This window comes from Bactrocera neohumeralis, unplaced genomic scaffold, assembly GCF_024586455.1.
Source record: "Bactrocera neohumeralis isolate Rockhampton unplaced genomic scaffold, APGP_CSIRO_Bneo_wtdbg2-racon-allhic-juicebox.fasta_v2 cluster11, whole genome shotgun sequence".
NCBI lineage: Eukaryota > Metazoa > Arthropoda > Insecta > Diptera > Tephritidae > Bactrocera > Bactrocera neohumeralis.
This window is the reverse complement of record NW_026089624.1, coordinates 1,101,342-1,125,780: the sequence shown is the minus strand read 5'-3', so window position 1 is coordinate 1,125,780 and position 24,439 is coordinate 1,101,342.

Here is a 24,439-nt window from a genome sequence, read left to right as displayed (position 1 = left end):
TGTTTGGTTTTAAGAATGCGCCATCGACATTCCAAAAGCTGATGAATACAGTCAAGATGCTTTGATCGAAAATGGTTGTATGGTGTACTTGTACGATATTATTGCCTTCAGTACTTCACGTCAAGAACATATGGATGCTCTTGAAAAAGTATTTTACAGACTTAATGTGGCAAATTTGAAAGTATACATTGAAAAATCGGAATTTTTAAAGAAAGAAACCGAATTTCTTGGTCATGTGGTAACCCCAGAGGGAAGCAAGCCCAACCCTAATAAAATAGACTCCGTCCTGAAATGCCAATTGCCAAAAACGGAAAAATAGATTAAACAATTTTTGGGATTATGTGGCTTTTAAATCCAATCAGCAACAGTTAAAGAAGTGGAAAATATAATTAAAAGTAGATTTAAACCAAGAAAAGCGCCCGGTTTCGACTTGGTGACAGCTGAGGTACTGAAAAATCTAACACGGAAAGCATTAGAAAAACTTACATCGATAATAAACGCTTGCTTAAATCTCAGATACGTTCCATTGTCATGGAAGGTATCTGAAATCATTATGGTACAGAAACCCGGGAAAAGCGCACAGGAAGCATCATCATATCGTCCAATCTCACTGGTGCCTATTTTGTCCAAATTACTTGAAGTTATAATTATAAAAAGACTTCAGAACATAATTGAAGAAAAGGACCTTATACCAATTCATCAGTTTGGATTTAGATCGCAACATTCTACAGTCGATCAAGTTCATCGAATAACAGATATAATTGAGGATGCAATGGAAAAAAACAAATCTGCACAGCTGTTTTTCTTGATGTATCTCAGGCGTTTGACAGAGTATGACACCAGGGCTTACTTCATAAATTAAGACTTCTCTTCCCACAGCATCTTACTGAGCTACTTGCCTCTTACCTTAGCAACCGCTACTTCAGAATCAAGCAGGGACAATCGTATACTGCGCTACAGCCAATAAAAACAGGAGTACCCCAAGGAAGCGTCCTGGGACCACTCTTATACATTTTGTTTACTAGCGACATGCCTACGCCACCAAACAGCACAATCGCCACATTTGCAGATGATACCTGCATCATTACTACTGGTAAAAATGTAGTAGAGTCGTCGAACAGAATGCAGTCTTCAATCAATCTAATTGTAGAATGGACACAAAAATGGAATATTACTCTCAACGAGTTGAAGTCAATACATATAAACTTCACTAACAAAACTGATACGTACATATATCCCCTTATATATTGGGAATGAAGTAATTCCGTACTCCACCTCGGCGAAATATCTTGGTTTGACGCTGGATGCAAAGTTAAAGTGGAAGGAACATATACAAAGAAAAGTTGCAGAACTAAAACTAAAATACAACAAAATAAATTGGTTAATCGGCAAGAAATCACCTCTAACAACCTCAAATAAAATTTTAGTCTACAATCAAACGTTAAAGCCCATTTGGACATATGGAATTCAGCTATGGGGATGCGCTGCACAAGGAAAGAGTTGCCGGCTATTGTTTGGGCAACAAAATATTTTCGCCCTTATACTATATACTTATATGGGTGAAAATTTATCATGAGTAGTGATCACAGACCTCTACAATGGCTCCACAACCAAAGAAACCAAACGCTGAGCTGCAAAGGTGGAAGTGGAAAGTTAATGAGATCGATTTTAATTTCAAACATATTCTAGGAAATGGAAACCATGTTGTGAATGCTTTATCACGTATTAAAATTAAATATTGTTATTTTGGTGGTACTTCCTTTAATATCGCTACAGCCATATTCATTCCGCAACGGAAGATCCTGAATCTAATATTTCGGAAAGACCATTGACTATATTTAAACGACAACTGAGATTGATAAAAAGCAATTAAAAATAGTTTGCAAATTGAAGACATTTTTAGAAACGGTATTACAACAATTAAATATGTCGAATTATGAGCAACACATGTTCTGTAATTTTTATTGAGACAACTCAAATATTAGGCGACTTATCTGGCATAAAGTCACCCGGAAGTTCAAAATCTTTATATTATGTGTATGGGGCTCAGAGAAGTGATGAAGTTGATTCAATCCATTTCTGGTACACAGAACATGTATTGTCAGAAAAATATTCTGTTTGAATTTCATTTTATTTCTCACACATTGATTGGTATTTTCTATCAAAAGTCAACTATAGAAACTGGGGTTCATATATTCGGTGTCTAGGAGCTCGAACAATTTTATTTGAATTGAACAGTTTTTGATCATAAGGTGGGATAATTAAAAGGATTTACTACAAAAGTTTTAGCCTGTTTTATCAATTGCTTTCTAATTTGTGTACTCGAAAGAGAATGAATCAAATAGAACTTAAAATTGTGTTACATAGGAAGTAGACGTAGTTGTGGTCCGATTTCGCCCATTTGCACACTGTAGCATAGGAATATGAGCACTAACAAATACAAGTACTAAGTCGAAAGCGGTGGGTAGGGTCCCGAGCTATGTAATTTGACCATGGCCATCTTACAATTTTCACACCGACTCCCGTAACGCCCTCTAATACCATTTTGAAGACAAAATTGAATGTCTATGGCGTAATTAGTTATTGGTTTATTGCACTTTTAGTAGTTTTGAACAGTACCGTTATATGAGGAGTGAGCGGGGTCTTCCGATTTCATCCCTGTTCACATTGTCGGTAGGAATTCTTACAATATTTCCGTTCGGCAAATTTTTTTGGCAAGGCCACGCCCATTTTTCAAAGTTTTTATATAAATTAATTTAGTGCTTAATTATGGCATATTGGTTATGTTTTGGGTTTATAGCTATTTTTGGTCTTGACAATGGTCCGAAAGCGCCCATCTGCGAACTCGTAATTTTTTGTGGCGGACGGCGGACAATACAGACAGTCAAACGGATTTCAACTTTTCTTGTCATCCTGATCATATATATATATAAGGGTGTTTTTTTTTCTTTGAGCTATTAATTTTTTTCAGTCCCGTCACGAAGTTTCCTTGGAAATACCCTAAAAAAAATTCCATGAAAATTTTAGCCCTTAATTTTATCATTAAGAACTGGACCAAGGCCATTCCATAGAAAAACACTGCAAGCGTGAGTTTTTATCTTTAAATTCCTACAGGTCAGAGGTATTTTATGGCATCGCTTTGACTTTAGACGCATATTTCTCAGAATTGTTCACTCTACAAAAGTGCTCAGTGCAACAAAGTCGTAACTCACACCGGCGAGGTAGTACGGGGCTCTAAGCTTTTGCATGAAATTCGCAATTTCGTTCGTATAGCACAATAATGATTCGGTCCTTCCGTTCTGGAAATTCCAAGGTGAAAGATGCATCTCGATCTTGTCGACCTATCGTTGAAAAAGTCGATGAAATTATGAAACAGATTGACCAGGGCCGTCAAATATACAACCACATTTATCATCAAACGGTTTTAAACAAATTAAAAAAGTCTGACTACAAAAAAAGCTCGATGTTTGGGTACCACATGCATTGTTTGTGAAAAGCTTAGTGGACCGAATTAACATCTGCAATTCTTTGCTGAAACGAAATCATCGAACCGCTTCTGAAGTGAATGGGAACAGGAGACTAAAAGTGGATCAAATACGACAATAATGTGCGAAAAAGATCGTGGTCTAAAAGTGGTGAAGCTCAAAAAATGGTCGCAAATCCAGGATTGACGCTTCGAAAGGTTATGTTGAGTATTTGGTGGGATTGGAAAGGAACGGTCGAACGACTGACTCTACATTTTACTGTCAACAAGTGACGAGATTGAAGCAAGCAATCGAAAAAAAAACTGCCAGAACTGATCAACAGAAAGGGCTTCGTCTTCCATCAGGACAACGCTAGACCACACACATCTTTGATGACTCGGCAAAAACTGGGAGAGCTTGGCTGGGAAGGCTTGATACACCCCCCATATATCCCTGACCTTGCACTATCGGCCTATCATTTGTTTCGTTTAATGCAGTACTTCCTAAATGGAGTAAAGTTGGCTTCAAGAGAAGCCTGTGAAAATTACTTGTCACAGTTTTTCGCCGAGAAACCAAAAAAGTTTTACACTGATGGATTAATGTCTCTGGCGGAAAAATGATAAAAAGTGGTCGACCAAAGTGGTACATACTTGGTTCATAAAAGTTTATTATAAATATAAAATAATAAGTTCAAGTTTGATTAGAAATACGAAAAAACTTTTTGGACACTCTGTCGCAACAGGTTGCAAGAGTATGTATGTACATATGTATGTATGTATGTATGTGTGTATGTACCCAACTGTGGCATCTAATTTCATCATGCTATAATAACACCACATATGTATAGTGCACATACAAATTGGTATGATACAAGTACATAAATATTTATAACAAGCTGATTCCGCAGCCGTTGTCCTGCGTGAAATTATGTGTTTTGAAATGAAAAGAAAATTAAATTTATCATTTCATTTTTGCTTTTTTTTTTATCAATGTAACGCAGCTTGATAAACAACATTTTTTGGTTTCTGTTCCGGTGTACAGAAAAGATGGTTTTCCAACTCATGAGCACGCCACGGCCATGTGAAAAACATAGCATTTACAAATGTATGCCTCACACTATGCGACTATCTTTAAGTCCTGTTGATTGTCATCTGAAATGCAATTTTCTCTGAAAACGAAATACGTTTGAACTGAAATGGGAAATCGTTAGAACTCAAATGAATTCGTAGAATCAAGCATTCTGCCCCCTTGTAATCGATAGGTGCGTCACAATCAGTCGGGTTCCATTACACAGTTTCGGCGCATGAAGATTGCGCCAACTTTGACAGATCCAACTTTGAGACGCGAATGATGCGGTGGCATACCAAGCCTGTCCAAAGAATTTACAAATTTCATGGGATAATTCACGGCGTCGTCTTCATTGTCAAGATGATCGATCGATTTGTATGAGCGCAAGTTTCCCGGAATTTGACTTTGAATCTTCCAGTTTAAGTCAACAACGTCGGCATTTTTTGCAGCTAACATTGCGCGTGCACTTAAGGAATCATAGTTACGATAATTTGGCCAATGTCCGAAAATTTGTGACGAGCTCATCTCTCGTGAATTGATAAAGGGAAGATGGAATTTTTATCGAACCACCGGAAGTATCAACTGAAATTGCAAACTTCAATTGAAATTGCGAACTTCATTTTCATTCCAGTGATTAACGTGTTCCAGCAATTGTAATTGCTGGCTTACTTATCCAAAAGTTGCATACAACTCAAATAAAGTTGAACCGCGTACATTAATCAATAGCAACCGAAGGTAGAAACAATCGTGGTTTTTCGGGTGGATTGTGTAAATTCGTCCTAATGCATTAGATGAGAACACATCTGGATGTCTATCTACTGGTTGGCCTTGCTTTCTGCGCAACTATTTGTTCGACGATGCATTCCATGTATAATATCAAGGTATTTCCGAATAGAGCAATGTTCTCGCAAACGGATCACTGACGAAAGTTGAGAAAAAACTCGTCAATGTCAATTTTGTTGTTGGAAGTGTTTCCGCTGGCGTACTGTATTCTCTGGGTTGAAATACACTCTTTGACCATTCTCCAAATTAACTGCGAGACGCACAACAGTCGGAAAACGTTCATGAATTGCAAAAGTAAATATCCTACAAAATGCCTTATTGCAGTTCACGTATCCACCGTGTCATTTACGACCAATAATCGCCATGTTGCTTCCTTTGGTGACGTACTTACAAACGTATTTTATCGATTTCACCAAACTGCAATATTAAACATTGATATGAGTTTTGAATGTGAATTAGACAATAATGGTGAATGTAGTACGGCCTATGTGTTGTCAACTTAGATATTCACTCTTCTAAATTGAATGCTGAATGTTCTGCCATTGTCGTCTGGTGAGCGACGCCGATAGAGTGGATATCATTTCCAGTTTGTCTATCATTCATAAATCTTTGAAAAGTAGCTGGGGCATTTTTCAACCCGAAAGGCATTCGGACGTATTCATATAGTCCTGCCGGAGTGACAAAAGCTATTTTCTGGATGTTCCTTTCTGCCATTAAAATCTGATGGTAACCTTTTGCTAGATTTATGGTGCTAAAGTAATATGCTTTGCCCAATTTATCTAAGATTCCTTCGATATTCGGTAGAGGATACTTATCGTCTACAGTCAATTGTTTTAACCTCCTACAATCAACCACTAGCCTGAATTTTTGTATTCCTGAATTATCTATCTTTTTCAGTATTATTAGAATAGGTGAGCTATATCTACTGTGACTTTTTCTAATTAGATAAGATTATTGAAATGCTTTAATAATTTTTCGATTTCCTTTTTCTCATTTGATTTTAAATGATCAAGGTTGATGTTCTTTACTTCACTTATATCTAATGAATAAACTTGCTCTTGCATAGTTTTCATATAGAATGGAAGATTCACACCATTTTTCAAAATTATTGTCACTTTTTCGATATTGAAATGCTTTAATAATTTTTCGATTTCCTATTTCTCATTTGATTTTAAATGATCAAGGTTGATGTTCTTTACTTCACTTATATCTAATGAATAAACTTGCTCTTGCATAGTTTTCATATAGAATGGAAGATTCACACCATTTTTAAAAATTATTGTCATTTTTTCGACATCAATGGTTTTAACGTTTTTTAAAAAGGAAATCATTTCCTATTAACAAATCATATAACTAGATTTTTTCATTATACTTATGGTTGGACCTGAGTCGACCAAAGCATAAAATTTTTTCTCAAAAAATGTTAATATTATTACAATTCCTTCAAAGGGAGATACATATCTTAAGTTTCTTTCGACTCTTTGCCTAATTGTAAGTTGATTTATTGCTGCATTTTGTGCAGCTATCTGTGTTAACGATGCTAAGCATCGAGTTAGCATTTCTATTTGCTCTGCCATATTTTTTATTTTTATTATTGTTATTATTATTTTTTTTTTATTTTTTTTTTGCAACAAAAATTATGAAACAATTGCAACTTTGTTGGCTTGTTTCTTTTCTCGTTTGTTCCTTTCTTTTTCTAACGGTATTGGTTTTGAATTGATTGAAACATTTAGTGAATATAATTTCTGCATTGACTTTTTGTTTTTTTTTTTTTTACAAAGAAAGTAATAGCTTCAAATAAAGCTACTACTTAAATTACTAAATTATTAGTTGAATATTATTTTACCTTGCTGTTGGTGCTGCTGTTGTTGTTGTTTTGTTGTTGTTGTTGTTACTGTTACTGGCGTCGTTGTTGTTGCTTTTGTTATTGTTATTGTTGTTGGAAACTTCTCTTCTCCCTGTTGATCATAAATATTTCACTTTCCCTTTGCCGCTGTCAATAGCTTGAATTTCGTTCACCATCCTTCTCGTGGTTTTCGTCGCCGCCTTCGTTTCCGGTCAGCTCCACCACTTGTCTGGAGACGTTGTGCTGACTTGACATATTCTTTATCCGTTGTAGCATATTTAATACTTTTCTGCACTATAGCTTCTGCTGCTGTCTCCGCTGTTGCTGCAGTTGTTTTTGTATTAAAGGTAATCCAAATGCAGTAATCCAATGGAATATTTTAGAGCTCACTTTTAGGGTTTTCAACAGTTTTCTTTATTTTTTCTCAAAATAATTTTTGTTTTGCACTTTTCACAAATTCTTTCACTTTTTGAATTTTGTTTTTGCTTTTGCTATAATTTTCCAACTCAAATGTATTATTTTGTTCTGCTTTGGGATTTATATGATTAGCTGTATCTTTGCCACTTTTCTTTTAATAACAGTACTTTTGTTTAATAATAATTTATTTAGCTTTTATTTAGCTTTTCTTTGCTAGCTGAGCGGAGCTGAGAGAGAATATGGAACCGTTCCGTTCAACTGCGCCAGTTATAGATTAAAAAACGTTGTTTACTGTTCGGTAGTAAGCATCAGTCTGATCTGCCATCAGATCAGCAACTCGAGTCTGCCCGAATGTGTGGGTGTACCGCACATTCCAACAGACTCAAAATATGCTGAGTCTGCTGTTTTGGTCACGTACTGGCTGATCATGCGATGTGGTGCACAACTGTATGCCGTCAGACGTAACCTGAGATGTAACTCGCGCAATGTTTTTTTGTATCACCTTTCCATCTTTCCAACTCCTTTAGATCATCAATAGTGTACCTCTGTTTTTCTGAATCCGTACTGTCATCAATATTATCAAAATAATCTCTTGTATTGTTATTTTGTTATTGTATATAAATTCACAAGTATTTGAAAATAGACTGCGTTTAGTAAATTTTAAGTTTTTAAATGCTTTACTTTTTTTGTAACCAAAATAGTTTTTTTTTTCCGTTTTATGTTTATTAGGCAAAGAAATTATTAAATGACTTTTAGTTTTAAAAAAGGTCCTTGGTATCTAAATTGGGTTGGGGTCAAAATTCTGCTTTTTTGGAAATTCTGCATTCATAATTCCGGAAGTCGGAACACCGGGAATCAAAGTTATGGATGTCAATATTCTGGAATTTAAAATTCTGGATAGCGAAATTCTAAATTGCAAAATTCTGAATTGCAAAATTCTGAATGGCAAAATTCTGTAATTAGTGCGCACTTTTTTGTTATCAACACGCATTTTTAATCATTAATTACAGAATTTTGCCATTCTGTAATCATATGTTTTAGTGCCTAGTAAGTAGTTTTTTACAATTGCATGATTGTATTTGTTATTGTTATTTCTTTGTTTGTTGTTGTTCATTTACTTTTTTGTACTACCATAATGATTTAGTTTACTATGTACCTACATATACATACATATATGTACTGACTAAGCAATGTGTTACTGCAATTTCATTAATAAAAACGTGCTAAATATTTTTGTGAAATGATGGAAAATATAACTGTGGTGAAGTCCAATAAAGGAAAAGACATGTTAAACGTCGACGGCTACTTCTTCTATGTATTTGGAACGAAAAAATAAGAAAGCATTTAACTGGACTTGTTCTGAACGAATTTAAAACAAATGTATGGCTGTGAACATGTTATACGAAAAAAAACAAATGAACATTCTCATGATCCATTAATGTAGTATCTACATATTTGATCTTTATTTGTTAATAATGTTGTTTTTTGCCTTTCCGATAAACATGTTTGAATTTTGGAATCATTTTGGAGGTTATGTTTTGTTTATGTGACATTATTATGTATGTATAAGCAAATTTATATAAGATACACGATTTGGCTCAAATTTTGGGGAAAAAATTTCCTGAATTAATTCTGGAAAACGTAAATTCCGGAATTATGAAAAACCAGAATTTTGAAATGCCGCCAAAAAAAGCGAAGGAATTGCGGAGCTCCGATTTTTAGAATTTTGTCGACCCAGAATTTTGATTCCGGAATTTTGACTTCAGAATTTTAATTTTAGAATTTTGACCGTTTCCCATCTAAATTGCAAATATTATTGTTTCATTTTTGCATACTACAACTTTTGCAAATTTTAATTTATTTCGTTAATTTTTTTATGATGTTTAGTTTGCCCATTGTACAAACATTTTTTTTAAATTTTCTTCTTTGTTTATTTTGTTAAGAGTTTTTATATTTTGAAATCTGAACTTATAGTCTTTTTCAACAGTTTATATGTTAAAATGTTTATGAATGTATGTTATGTTCTGTAATTTTTGCTTTTAAATTTTTTATTTCATCATAAAAAATTTCTTTATTTTCAATATTCAGTTGCGCGATATTTGCTTCGATCTGGTCAACTATATTCTGTCTTTTTATGTTTGCCGAATGAACGTTTTGTAGATCGGTAGTATGGCTGATCTTTATGCCGTACTCGTTTGTAGGTTATAATCGGCTCTGCTTCTCTGTTTTCCATGAATTCTTCTTTGTTTTTATTAATTTGGCTTCTTTTTTTTACCATATTTGTTCTATCTTGTAATATGGATAGAAAAGTGTTTTCTTTGGCATCCCTTGATAGTTGAGCGATACCTATCGGTATAGTTGCATATTTCGGTTTGCATCGTCATATTTGTTGAAAGACTACGGTTCCTGTAGGATTATTTAGTTTTGTAAGATGGACTGGAGGATTGTGGAGTAGGGTGGGTCGATTCCGGACTTTGTCGATTAGGGATTTCTAATAGCGCGGAAAAGTTGCCTTAGTACTTCCTGATTCCAATGCAACTTTTTGTTTTGAGATCGGATTGCATTTGTAACCCCAACTCCGGCCTTGAAATTTCGGAAATTCGCCTAAAATCGTGAAAATGTCTACCTAGCGCCTGAGATACGCATCTCATGGCAAAATGTATAAAACCAGAGTTATTTGTCACGTCATTTGCTACCGAAATGGTATATGTGATCATGGCGGTAGGACGAACCGTTCCCGAGATATACAATGCAGCTTAGCTGAGAGCTGCAACAATTTTCACCTTGCGCTGTGGCGTCAATATCATCATGTACTCGTACTGCTGCTAGTAATTGATTGGTGACTATATCTCGTAACGGAAAGTCGAAAACAAGTTCATTCGGACCGAAACCGGCCATTGCACTACGTCGAGATTCATGGTCCATTGGAGATCTTTCAAATTGAGATCCCAATCTTTCGGATTTTTAGTAGTTGTTGTTCTGAGGAATGTTAAAAAGTTTTAGTTCACACGAGTTAAGAAGCTTGAGTTGCAGTTTCTTGATTATTAGTTTATCAAATAATAATATATAATTGAAATACATGGCTTTTTACAAAAATTTTGCTTAACTCACTCATTCTTAAATTTTTGCGTAAACATCAAAATAATTTTCGGGTTCGACTACTTCAAATTTGTTTGTAAGCTATAAAATAATGGTAGCAACAGTGTTACAACATATGTATGTTGATCTGTAACATTGTTGTGACAGAGAACAATAAGCAATAGAACATGATATCAAATTCGACAAAGCAAATGTAAATAAAAAAATATCAACTATGGTGGTCGTTGTGCGATATATTGCTTAATAATCATTTTATACATTAAAGAAGCTAATTGAACAGAAACTCAAATTTCGTATTTAAAGTAACTTGCAGTGGCTTGCATTGTTATTATGGGTGGAGTCTCTGACGTAACTTAATATTGTTGTAAGGCTCTCTTGAGTTGAAGAATGTGTATTTGTAATATTAATATTATGATTTGCTTTACCGTGAATCAGTAAGACAATAATAATTATTAAAAATATTTCCATACTCTATTTTCTATATCAATTGAACAATTAATAAAGGATATTAGGTAATTTCCTGTTAGATTAAATATGTTTGTATTACATGTACTGTTTAATTGATTGTTTTTAAAATTTTTTAATAATAATATATCATAATTAATTTCAATTACATCTGTACATTGTTAAATATATACATATATTAGGGTGCTTCAAAAAAACATTTTTAATTTTTTTTCTAACTCTTACCCCCTCAAATGTTAGTGATTGCCAAACAAAAAATCCTCCCTCAAGCCAGGCGCTGAAGCTTAACTCAAAGGGTTCGCTATTTTTTTTTAGGTTCCCATACATTTAACATAGTAATTTTCGTTTTCTCATTCAAACTAAAATTTCACCAACTAATTTTCGTTTCTCAGAAATATCCATCACATATTCATAAAGTTGGATTTACAAACTTTAAATATTCCCGCGACAAAATTATTATTCTCAGAAACTTTTTTTATTTTTATTGAAAAAATTCCAAATTTCAAATCACTATATTTAATCGTCTAATTTTGATAATCAAACTTTGTCGCAGAAATTTTTAAAGTTTGAAAAGTGAACTTTCTGAATATGTGATGGAGAAACGAGAATTAGTTGGTGAAATTTAAGTTTGAATGAAGAAACGAAAATTCCTATGTAAAATGTATGGGAACCTAAAAAAACCCGTAAGGAAGGGCTAAGTTCGGGTGTCACCGAACATTTTATACTCTCGCATGATAAAGTGATAATCGAGATACCGTTATTAGCATGAAAATATCTGAGAGATTTACCGATATTTTTGGTGAAAAATTAGGTTAGGTTAGGTTAGGCACTGAGTTCTTCGTGTTCGATATCAGGGACCTTCAAAAGTTATAGTCCGATCACGACAATTTTTCCACAAGGGATACCTCAGCTCAAATACCGTATTTGTGTAAAGTTTTATTCCGCTATCATAATTGGTTCCTAATGTATATATTATACAGAGAGGCATCAGATGGAATTCAAAATAGCGTTATATTGGAAGAAGGCGTGGTTGGGAACCGATTTCACCCATATTTCGTACATGTCATCAGGGTGTTAGGAAAATATTATATACCGAATTTCATTGAAATCGGTGCAGTAGTTCCAGAGATATGGTTTTTGGTCCATAAGTGGGCGACGCCACTCCCATTTTCAATTTTTATAAAAAGCCTCGGTGCAGCTTCCTTTTGCCATTTCTTCCGTATAATTTAGTGTTTCTGACGTTTTTTGTTAGTCGGTTAACGCACTTTTAGCGATTTTCAACATAACCTTTGTATGGGAGGTGGGCGTGGTTATTATCCGATTTCTTCCATTTTTTAACTGTATATGGAAATGCTTGAAGGAAATGACTCTATAGAGTTTGGTTAACATAGCTATAGTAGTTTCCGAGATATGTACAAAAAACTTAGTAGGGGGCGGGGCCACGCTCACTTTTCCAAAAAAATTACGTCCGAATATGCCCTCCCTAATGAGATCCTTTGTGCCAAATTTCATTTTAATATCTTTAATTATGGTTTAGTTATGACACTTTATAGGTTTTCGGTTTTCGCCATTTTGTGGGCGTGGCAGTAAGCCGATTTTGCCCATCTTCGAACTTAACCTTCTTATGGAGCCAAAAAATACGTGTACCGAGTTTCATCATGCTAATTTTCATTGGTAAGATTTTTTACGTGGCGGGTCCCAAACCCTGCCCACAACCCTGCGGAGGGGATGTTTCGCCTTCTCACTTTAGCTCGCCTTCAAACGGATGTTCTTAGGCTACCCAGAGGATACTTGGTCAAAGACCGGAAGTAGTGAGCTGCTTGAGCCATATGTAAAAGAATCGTTTCTGGCCACTCCCAAGTGAATGTCGATCAGAGAACTTTCCTCACTTGCGTGAACTTCTACATATTACTCCATCCTCCTACCCCCCTTTTGATGAAGACCATGACAAACGAAATAAGGACAACGATATCAGGGCATGCACCTGGAATGTCCGGTCCCTTAATTGGGAAGGTGCCGCTGCCCGGCTGGTTGATGTCCTCGTAAAAACAAAGGCTGACATCACCGCCGTCCAAGAAATGCGATGGACGGGACAAGGACAGAGACGAGTAGGTCCTTGTGACATTTACTAAAGTGGCCATATAAAGGAGCGCAAGTTTGGTGTAGGATTCGTGGTGGGAGAGAGACTCTGTCGCCGAGTACTATAATTCACTCCGGTGAATGAACGTCTAGCCACAATCCGCATCAAAGCGAGGTTCTTCAACATATCGCTGATTTGCGCCCACGCCCCGACGGAAGAGAAGGACGATGTGACCAAACATGCCTTTTATGAGTGCATGGAGCGCACTGCTGAAGGCTGCCCCCGCCACGATGTCAAAATCGTGCTTGGCGACTTTAACGCCAGGGTGGGCAAAGAAGGTATCCTTGGCACTACGGTCGGTAAATTCAGCCTCCACGAGGAAACATCCCCAAATGGGTTGAGGCCGATCGACTTCGCCGGGGCCCGAAATATGGTTATCTGTAGTACTAGTTTCCAGCATAAGAAAATCCATCAAGCTACCTGGCTGTCTCCGGATCGAAAAACTGCCAACCAGATCGATTATGCTGTGATAGACGGAAGACACGTTTCCAGTTTTTTAGATATGCGTGCGCTCCGAGGTCCTATCATCGACTCGGACCACTATCTTGTTGTAGCTAAGGTTCGCACCCGTCTCTGTGCAGCAAAAAACGCACGCCACCAAACAAAAGGAAGTTTCGACGTCGAGAAGCTGCTATTACAACAGACAGCCGAACGATTTTCTACTCGGCTTGCACTCCTGCTCTCTGAGAGCACTCGTCAACAACTCGGTAAAAGGGAACTGTGGGACGGCATTTCAAACTCCTTACGTACAACTGCAACCGAAACCGTTGGTTTTCGGAAAGTGCAGAAGAACAGCTGGTACGACGAGGAGTGCCGTGTCGCAGCGGAGAGAAAACAGACTGCCTAACTCGCATCGTTACGATCGACCACATCACGTGCGGGATGGGATAGATACCGAGAGTTGAAAAGGGAAGCGAGACGCATTTGCAGACAGAAAAAGAAAGAGGCTGAAATGCGTGAGAACGAAGAGCTTGATAAGCTGGCCGACAGGGGTACGAAAAAATGCGGCGGCTTACAGAAAGTTTCAAGACCGGAGCATACTCTTGTAGAACCCCCAAAGGTGATCTAGTCGTCGATGACCAGACCACACTTAGATTATGGATGGAACACTTCTCCACCCTGCTGAATGGCAGTGAACGCACAACACTAGGAGAAGACGAACTAGATTCCCCAATTGATGACGATGGAGCAGACGATCCATTGCCCGACCATGAAGAAGTTCGAATAGCAATTACCTGCCTAAAGAACAAAAAAGGGGGGGGCCGATGGATTGCCGGCCGAGCTATTCAAACACGGCGGCGAAGAACTGATAAGGAGCATGCATCAACTTCTTTGTAAAATATGGTCGGACGAAAGCATGCCCAACGATTGAAATTTAAGTGTGCTATGCCCAATCCATAAAAAAGGAGACCCCACAATCTGCGCCAACTACCGTGGGATTAGCCTGCTTAACATCGCATATAAGGTTCTATCGAGCGTATTGTGTGAAAGATTAAAGCCCACCGTCAAGAAACTTATTGGAGCTTATCAGTGTGGCTTCAGACCTGGCAAATCAACAACCGACCAGATATTCACCATGCGCCAAATCTTGGAAAAGATCCGTGAAAGAAGAATCGACACACACCACCTCTTCGTCGATTTCAAAGCTGCTTTCGACAGCACGAAAAGAAGCTGCCTTTATGCCGCGATGTCTGAATTTGGTATCCCCGCAAAACTAATACGGCTGTGTAAACTAACGTTGAGCAACACGAAAAGCTCCGTCAGGATCGAAATGGACCTCTCCGAGCCGTTCGATACCAAACGAGGTTTTAGACAAGGCGACTCCCTATCGTGCGATTTCTTCAACCTGCTTTTGAAGAAAATAGTTCGAGCTATAGAACTTAATCCAGCAGGTACAATCTTTTATAAGAGTGTACAGCTGCTGGCGTATGCCGCTGATATTGATATCATCGGCATCAACACCCGCGCCGTTAGTTCTGCTTTCTCTGGACTGGACAAGGAAGCAATGCAAGTGGGTCTGGCAGTGAACGAGGGCAAGACGAAATATCTCCTGTCATCAAACAAACAGTCGTCGCACTCGCGACTTGGCTCTCACGTCACTGTTGACAGTCATAACTTTGAAGTCGTAGATAATTTCGTCTATCTTGGAACCAGCGTAAACACCACCAACAATGTCAGTCTAGAAATCCAACGCAGGATAACTTTTGCCAACAGCTGCTACTTCGGAATGAGTAGGCAATTGAGAAGAAAAGTCCTCTCTCGACGAAAAAAGACCAAACTCTATAAGTCACTCATAATTCCCGTCCTGCTATATGGAGCAGAGGCCTGGACGATGACAACAACTCATGAGTCGACGTTGCGAGTTTTCGAGAGAAAAGTTCTGCGAAAGATTCATGGTCCTTTACGCGTTAGCCACGGCGAATCCCGCATTCGATGGAACGATGAGCTGTACGAGATATACGACGACATCGACATAGTTCAGCGAATTAAAAGACAGCGGCTACGTTGGCTAGGTCATGTTGTCTGGATGGACGAAAACACTCCAGCTCTGAAAGTATTCGACGCAGTACCCGCCGGGGGAAGCAGAGTAAGAGGAAGACCTTCACTTCGTTGGAAGGACCAAGTGGAGAAGGACCTGGCTTCGCTTGGAATATCCAATTGGCGCCACGTAGCGAAAAGAAGAAACTACTGGCGCGCTGTTGTTAACTCGGCTATAATCGCGTAAGCGGTGTCTACGCCAATCAAGAAGAAGAAGAAAAGTCCATATAACTCACCAATTTGGATGGTAGCAAAAAAGGGTACAAATGACAATGGAACACCAAAACTAAGAATGGTACATTATTGACTACAAAAAAATAAATAAGCATACAATTTCTGATCGTTATCCGATTCCGGATACAATCGTAATACTGTCTAATCTAGGCAAAGCAAAATATTTTTCAACCATTGACCTAGAATCAGGATTTCATCAAATTTTAATGACAGAAAATTATATTGAGAAAACAGCTTTTTCCGTTAATAATGGGAAATATGAACTTTTAAGGATGCCTTTTGGGTTAAAAAATGCCCCTAGAATTTTTCAGAGAGTAATGGACGATATATTGCGAGAACATATAGTGAATAATTAACGACCCAATTTATTGGGGAATACAAACCACTGGTGACTCAATATGCACTTACACTCGCGAGAGTGTTTAAAATGAAAAAAGAGTTGGGTATTTAAAAGTTATAATTTATTTAAAGTTATTCTTTGTTTGCAGTACAATGTTTTCCGAAATAATATCTCGCGTCGAATCGAAATAGGATTTTTTGGATCGTTCTCGGAGCGGGTGGAACGATGACGATCAAAGCAAAAGTGAGAATTCCGCGGCGTAGTGTGAAGTGGAAAGTATGAAACGATAGTGGATGGGCGGCTTGTGTAGAACGAATGTTGATAGCGAATTGTGTCTCCTATCCTGTTGTTTTTGTTTAGAGGGTAGCGGTACAGGTGTGGTGAGTTGTGTTGTAGTGTCATCAGCTGTGGTGAATTGCGCTGCTGTATTAGGATGCGCCAGTTTTACGGGGTGGAGGGGGTGGATGCCTAACTCATTTAAACATCCTGGGCCCCTAGGCGAATATCTTGCCTACTTTTATATATACATACATATAATATGAGACATGTAATTCGGCTTATACGAGTAGCCCTGACAGACGAGCAAAATTAATGCGCCTTAAGCAACGCTAATGCGCATTGCAATTTTATGGTGATAGACGGCAGACTTGTGCATTTAGACAGCTGATAGTGGAATTTGTTTATTTATTTAAAAAAAGTGAAGTAAAAATGAATAAGAGAAATTATTCATAGAAATTTTGGTATTTTTGAAAAATCAATAAAAATTTTACGAAAAAAATCGTTTATTATTAACTACGTAAAAAGATAATAGAGTGAAATTAAAAGTAATAATTGACTGTAATGCGGAAAAAGTGTGCGAAAAAGTTAAGAATAATAGAAAAATGGATAGCAAACTGTGCGTTGTTTATTTTCTGCCATCTAAATATATTAAAATTTGTTTTTGTTAATATACTTGCACATAATTTAATTAGCAATATAAATCTGCTTACCTCTGATCCTGCAAACGCAAAGGAGGCGGCAGACTTCAAGCGACATCTGTCGAAAAATAGCAAAAATCGGCCATTTTTGAGCAGTGTTGCCTACTTAAATTTGGTAAGTTCAGCTAAATGCACGAAATTCTTCTGCATTACAAACTTGCATTAACATGGGTCAAATACGCAAGTAAATGTTAATTAAGCCCGCTAATGCATATTAGCGTTGTCGTCTGTCAGGGCTATTACTATTGGTAGTAATCGGCCGGCCGGTCCTCAACTACGCAACACCTACATATATGGTCGCCTGGATGCAGTGGTACGCTGATAAGGAAACTCCAGACCTGCCAGAATGCTGCATTCCGGATCACGACGGGATGCCTTTTGATGTCTCCTATCGAACATCAACAAAGTGAGACGCTTGTGCTCACGGTTAAGGAGCATAATGAACTCCTCTCCAAGCAGTTCCTGCTGGGATGTTTTCGTAGAAATCATTCTTGCAGCCATTTGCTTGGAGCGGAACCGCTTCCTGGGAGCATCAAAAGGACCTTCCTTGACTACGTCGACGACCTCGAACAGTACGCCGACCGGACTTCGGACGCAACTGAATTCCGACAGGTACTGACCGCCATTCACAGTGGAGCCATTAACACATTAACGAGTCTCCGCATGACACTGACCACCTTTTTGCATGCCCTACCAACCCCACTCATCTATCACCCCTTTCCCCTTGGTCACACCCCGTCGAAACAGCACGTTTCCTGGGCCTCCCGTTAGATGACGTCGATGACAACATAGATAACCCTTACCATCTTTACGGGGACTGATAAACTGTTAAAGCAACAACAATATTCTCCACCCTCGGGAGGGCCCTCCAGCTTATAGCAATTTAAAATTCTCTGCGATTCACCACCAAAGCTCAATTCTGCGATTCTGAACTCCAGACCCTCCAGAATAGAAGAGCCTCCTTTCTTATGGGAGGGATCACAAAAAATTTTCTCACATTATTACGGTTGTGATGAAAATAACCACCTTATAAAAAAGAAAAATCAGAAACACTGAAAATAAGACAAAATGGCTAACGGTGACGCTTTGACTGTAGACTTAATAACTCGCCTTATTGCTGACAGTAATATAGCTTTACGTGACGAAATAGAGCAATTACGCTGACAAATAGTAGTGAATACTAATAGTGCAACCGACTTTCTAACACAAACAATAGACGATAATATAGTATGTCAAGAATCATTAGACGTAGTTAAATCCGTACCTGAATTTACTGGTGGGATGAATTTATATGTTAGTTGGAGAGAGGCAGCGCTTAACGCTATGAGCCTATACGTGAAGGGTAGTAGAAAATACTTTGCTGCACTCACAATATTTCGAAATAAAATAACGCATGATGCAAACGATGCATTAACAAATCATGGTACAGTACTCAATTTCGATGCAATACTATCTCGTTTAGACTTTGCATATGCGGACAAAAATCCTGTACATATAATCGAACAGGAACTAGGTATCCTAAGGCAGGGTGTAATGTCGGTTGTAGAATATTACAACCTCGGCAACAAAAAATTGACCCTATTAATAATAAAATAACGACACACGGAAATAACGCAGACCTAACAAAAGAATTAAACAAAACGAATAGGGAGCATGCCTTACGTATTTTTGTAACAGGACTAAAAACTCCACTAAGAAACATAATATTTTCTCTAAACCCACAAGATTTACCTGAAGCTTTAGAAAACGCTCAGGAACTATAAACAAATAACCAAAAAGTCCGATTTGCACAAAATTTTATGTATGATAGAAACAAGTCAAAGCCAATCTAAACAAACAATAATTTAAGATTTCCTCAAAGAAACAACCCTTCACATAACAATATACATTATCATTTTCACAAACCGACTCCTATGGATATAGATCCATCTGTATCCAGACTTTATAATAGAGATTTTAATGTGAGGGGACAACAAGGCAATAGAAATTTTAATCAAAATATACAACCAATACAAACGAATGCAAACGTTCAGGTTAATAGGGGTCAAAATCAGGAAGCACATGGTGTAAAGCGACATAGAGAAAGTAATCTTAGTTTTCGCCCGCAAGAGAAAAGTCAAAGAATTAATAATTTGAATGAGAACCATTTTTTAGGCGAAGAGGGGACTACCCTATCTCAAACTACATCACTTCAAATTAAACAAAAACTTAAAAGCTCGAGTCGATACAGGAGCAACCTCGTGCTACATTAAGTCTGGGTTTTATAATAATACAAAGAAATTAGCCATTTATAAGCGCACAGAAACCGTGAATGGCTATTTCATTATCAAATTTTACCACATAATAACCGTATTCGGAGTCGAAAAATTCTTCTATGAAATAGAGGGATTAGAATCGGATCTCCTTTTGGGATACCACTTCCTTAAAAAGATTGAGGCACTTATCGATGTGTGAAATGGGAAAATTAAGTACAGGGTAAAGAATAACATGGAAAACGAAAACAGAAGTATGAACATTTATTTTGAAAATAAAACTCGCGAAAACTTAAAACCCAAGGAACAAAAAGTTTCAATTAAACCTGCCGAACATACAAATAAAAATAACCAAATTAAAGAAGAAGAATCTTCCAAAAGGTACCGGTAATATTAAAAATGAAAGAAATATTAAAATTGTGGAACAAACAAGTTCTACACCGCCAGCCGAAGATTTTACCGGCAATATTATATTAAACAAAATATTATTTTGGGACAAAAAGGTCCTAAAGCGCCAGCTGAAGATTTATACCAGCAGAACGAAAAGAGTAATTATAAAGAAAATATTGTGGAACGAAAACGTTCTACAACGCTAGCCGATGAACTTGCCGACAACATGAACGATAACTATTCGATATTGGTTGAAAGAGGCTCAGAAATGAATGACGAAAATGATTATTATTCGGAAAAGAATTCTGAAAACTTAAATACTGAAAATCAGGATGTAAAATTAACTGAACTTAAAACAAAAATAAAAGAAAAACTTGCTCAAATGCATTCGAATATCAATACAAGCTTTCCCTTCTTGACAAATGTAAAAAAAGAAAAAAAATGAAAACTGAGGATCCGATATGGAGCAGACAATATCAATATCCCTTATCTGTAAACTCGTTTTTTAATGAAGAAATAAATAGAATTATTAACCATAATATAATAATACCTAGTAAAAGTCCATATACATATAGTAGGATGGGGTCATGTGTAGAAGTTCACGCAAGTGAGGAAAGTTCTCTGATCGCCATTCACTTGGGAGTGGCCAGAAACGATTCTTTTACATATGACTCAAGCAGCTCACGACTTCCGGTCTTTGACCAAGTATCCTCTGGGTAGCCTAAGAACATCCGTTCGAAGGTGAGCTAAAGTGAGAAGGCAAAACATCCCCTGCATAGGGTTGTGCGCTGGGTTTGGGACCCGCCACGTAAAAAGCCTACTCCAATGAAAAACGACAAACAGCCTCGTATGAGGCTACTTCGGACTGAGTAGGCAATTGAAAAGTAAAGTCTTTTCTCGACGAACAAAAGCCAAACTCTATAAGTCGCTCATAATTCCCGTCCTGCTATATGGTGCAGAGGCTTGGACGATGTCAACAACCGATGAGTCGACGTTGCGAGTTTTCGAGAGAAAAGTTCTGCGAAAGATTCATGGTCCTTTGCGCGTTGGCCACGGCGAATATCGCATTCGATGGAACGATGAGCTGTACGAGATATACGACGACATTGACATAGTTCAGCGAATTAAAAGACAGCGGCTACGCTGGCTAGGTCATGTTGTCCGAATGGACGAAAACACTCCAGCTCTGAAAGTATTCGACGCTGTACCCGCCGGGGGAAGCAAAGGAAGAGGAAGACCTCCACTCCGTTGGAAGGACCAAGTGGAGAAGGACCTGGCTACGCTTGGAATATCCAATTGGCGCCACGTAGCGAAAAGGAGAAACGACTGGCGCGCTGTTGTTAACTCGGCTACAATCGCGTAAGCGGTGTCTACGCCAATTAAGAAGAAGAAGAAAAGTCCATATAACTCACCAATTTGGGTGGTAGCAAAAAAGGGTACAAATGACAATGGAACACCAAAACTAAGAATGGTACATTATTGACTACAAAAAAATAAATGAGCATACAATTTCTGATTGTTATCCGATTCCGGATACAATCGTAATACTGTCTAATCTAGGCAAAGCAAAATATTTTTCAACCATTGACCTAGAATCATGATTTCATCAAATTTTAATGACAGAAAATTATATTGAGAAAACAGCTTTTTCCGTTAATAATGGGAAATATGAACTTTTAAGGATGCCTTTTGGGTTAAAAAATGCCCCTAGAATTTTTCAGAGAGTAATGGACGATATATTGCGAGAACATATAGTGAATAATTAACGACCCAATTTATTGGGAAATACAAACCACTGGTGACTCAATATGCACTTACACTCGCGAGAGTGTTTAAAATGAAAAAAGAGTTGGGTATTTAAAAGTTATAATTTATTTAAAGTTATTCTTTGTTTGCAGTACAATGTTTTCCGAAATAATATCTCGCGTCGAATCGAAATAGGATTTTTTGGATCGTTCTCGGAGCGGGTGGAACGATGACGATCGAAGCAAAAGTGAGAATTCCGCGGCGTAGTGTGAAGTGGAAAGTATGAAACGATAGTGGATGGGCGGCTTGTGTAGAACGAATGTTGATAGCGAATTGTGTCTCCTATCCTGTTGTTTTTGTTTAGAGGGTAGCGGTACAGGTGTGGTGAGTTGTGTTGTAGTGTCATCAGCTGTGGTGAATTGCGCTGCTGTATTAGGATGCGCCAGTTTTACGGGGTGGAGGGGGTGGATGCCTAACTCATTTAAACATCCTGGGCCCCTAGGCGAATATCTTGCCTACTTTTATATATACATACATATAATATGAGACATGTAATTCGGCTTATACGAGTAGCCCTGACAGACGAGCAAAATTAATGCGCCTTAAGCAACGCTAATGCGCATTGCAATTTTATGGTGATAGACGGCAGACTTGTGCATTTAGACAGCTGATAGTGGAATTTGTTTATTTATTTAAAAAAAGTGAAGTAAAAATGAATAAGAGAAATTATTCATAGAAATTTTGGTATTTTTGAAAAATCAATAAAAATTTTACGAAAAAAATCGTTTATTATTAACTACGAAAAAAGATAATAGAGTGAAATTAAAAGTAATAATTGACTGTAATGCGGAAAAAGTGTGCGAAAAAGTTAAGAATAATAGAAAAATGGATAGCAAACTGTGCGTTGTTTATTTTCTGCCATCTAAATATATTAAAATTTGTTTTTGTTAATATACTTGCACATAATTTAATTAGCAATATAAATCTGCTTACCTCTGATCCTGCAAACGCAAAGGAGGCGGCAGACTTCAAGCGACATCTGTCGAAAAATAGCAAAAATCGGCCATTTTTGAGCAGTGTTGCCTACTTAAATTTGGTAAGTTCAGCTAAATGCACGAAATTCTTCTGCATTACAAACTTGCATTAAAATGGGTCAAATACGCAAGTAAATGTTAATTAAGCCCGGTAATGCATATTAGCGTTGTCGTCTGTCAGGGCTATTACTATTGGTAGAGTAGCCGAGGCCGCAGAATATTAGCTGTAAGAAGCGATTTTGGTTCTAAACATATTACTGTAAAAACTATTTGTGGTTGATTCTTTAATAGGTTTATTATTTATAATTTTTATTTGTATTTTCTTTACATCAGCTTATCGTCAATAGTTTGTATTTCTTTATTATTATGAAATATAGCTACGCCACATCTGACTCAGATAAGGCCAGAGTGCCTGTTCCTTAGCCTTGAGGTTTGAGCTGTGGAATTAGAGGGATCTTACGAGAGAGTGGCCGGTAAAAGTTGTATGTGTAGGGACTGTCAGAGGAAACTCTGATTTTGTGTTTTATACCAATTTGTGGAGTATTGGAAAATAGTGGCTTGAGGGGTAGTCGTACCACGTACCCGCCATTATTTGAGCGATTAGTTGTGGCTTTAGAGAAGCCCTTACAATACTGATCCTCTAGAGTTTGAAATTTCCTTAATTGTGAATTAAGGTATTTGTTTGTGTTGTAATCAACTTGAGTTGGTATGGTTGTAACTAGTTCGATAACTAGTCCACTTTGTATTTCACTGTGCAGCGCTTGAACTTTTTGTGCCTTTGGGCGACATGGTGTGCCTTGGAAATTTTTAGAATTGTGGATTTCGGAATTTGCTTTTGCTAAGCCCGAGGTTCTTTTTGTGTAAGCGCTTCTTTGGATTGAGTTAGGATATCTACTGTAATGAAGCATTGAATGGTGTCTTTTGTGACAATGTAAGCAATTAAATTTGCTTTTGTGATTTTTATATGTACGTATGCGCATGTGGCAGACAATTAATGCAAGGTCTTTTTGACCTGACAAAATTATTTCGTTCTTTAATCTTTAAGTTTTAAACTTCTCGCAAGATATAAGTGTATAGCCTTTTGTGCATAGTTCGCATGACGTGTGCTTTTTCTGTTCGGATATGAACGAGTGCGTTTTGTGAATGCTTTTGTTTAAATTTTTGTTGCTTCTCGCTTGGCGTCTATTTAAGCTTCGAACACATAGATGGTGTCTCAAAGAGTCCAAATACATTCTCTGGCGACATAGGTAAACTGCTCCCTGATTGTGAGAAGTTGCCTGTTGTCAAATTTGAAAGTTTTCCATCCTGCCAATTACCTTCCGACGTTATTTATCCGACCCAACTTAGCACAGACCAAGCTTATCTCTATAAAATATCAGAAGCTGTTATTTCCGGTCAATGTTCCTCAGATTTAGCGTCGATGCATCCAGGTAACATGTGAAAATCTCGCTGGCTCACCTGTGCAAATAGAATTCTGAGATTATACATTTCTACTGACAAACCAACAAAGGAAATGAAGATTTTGGTCAAGTACATACTTACAGTTTACTCACCTTTGTGGTTCTCAATAAGATTCAACAGTTCAATCAAAGATGACTCGCGCCATCTCTATGCTGCAATTCAAAGGTCGAGATACTTACCTGCTA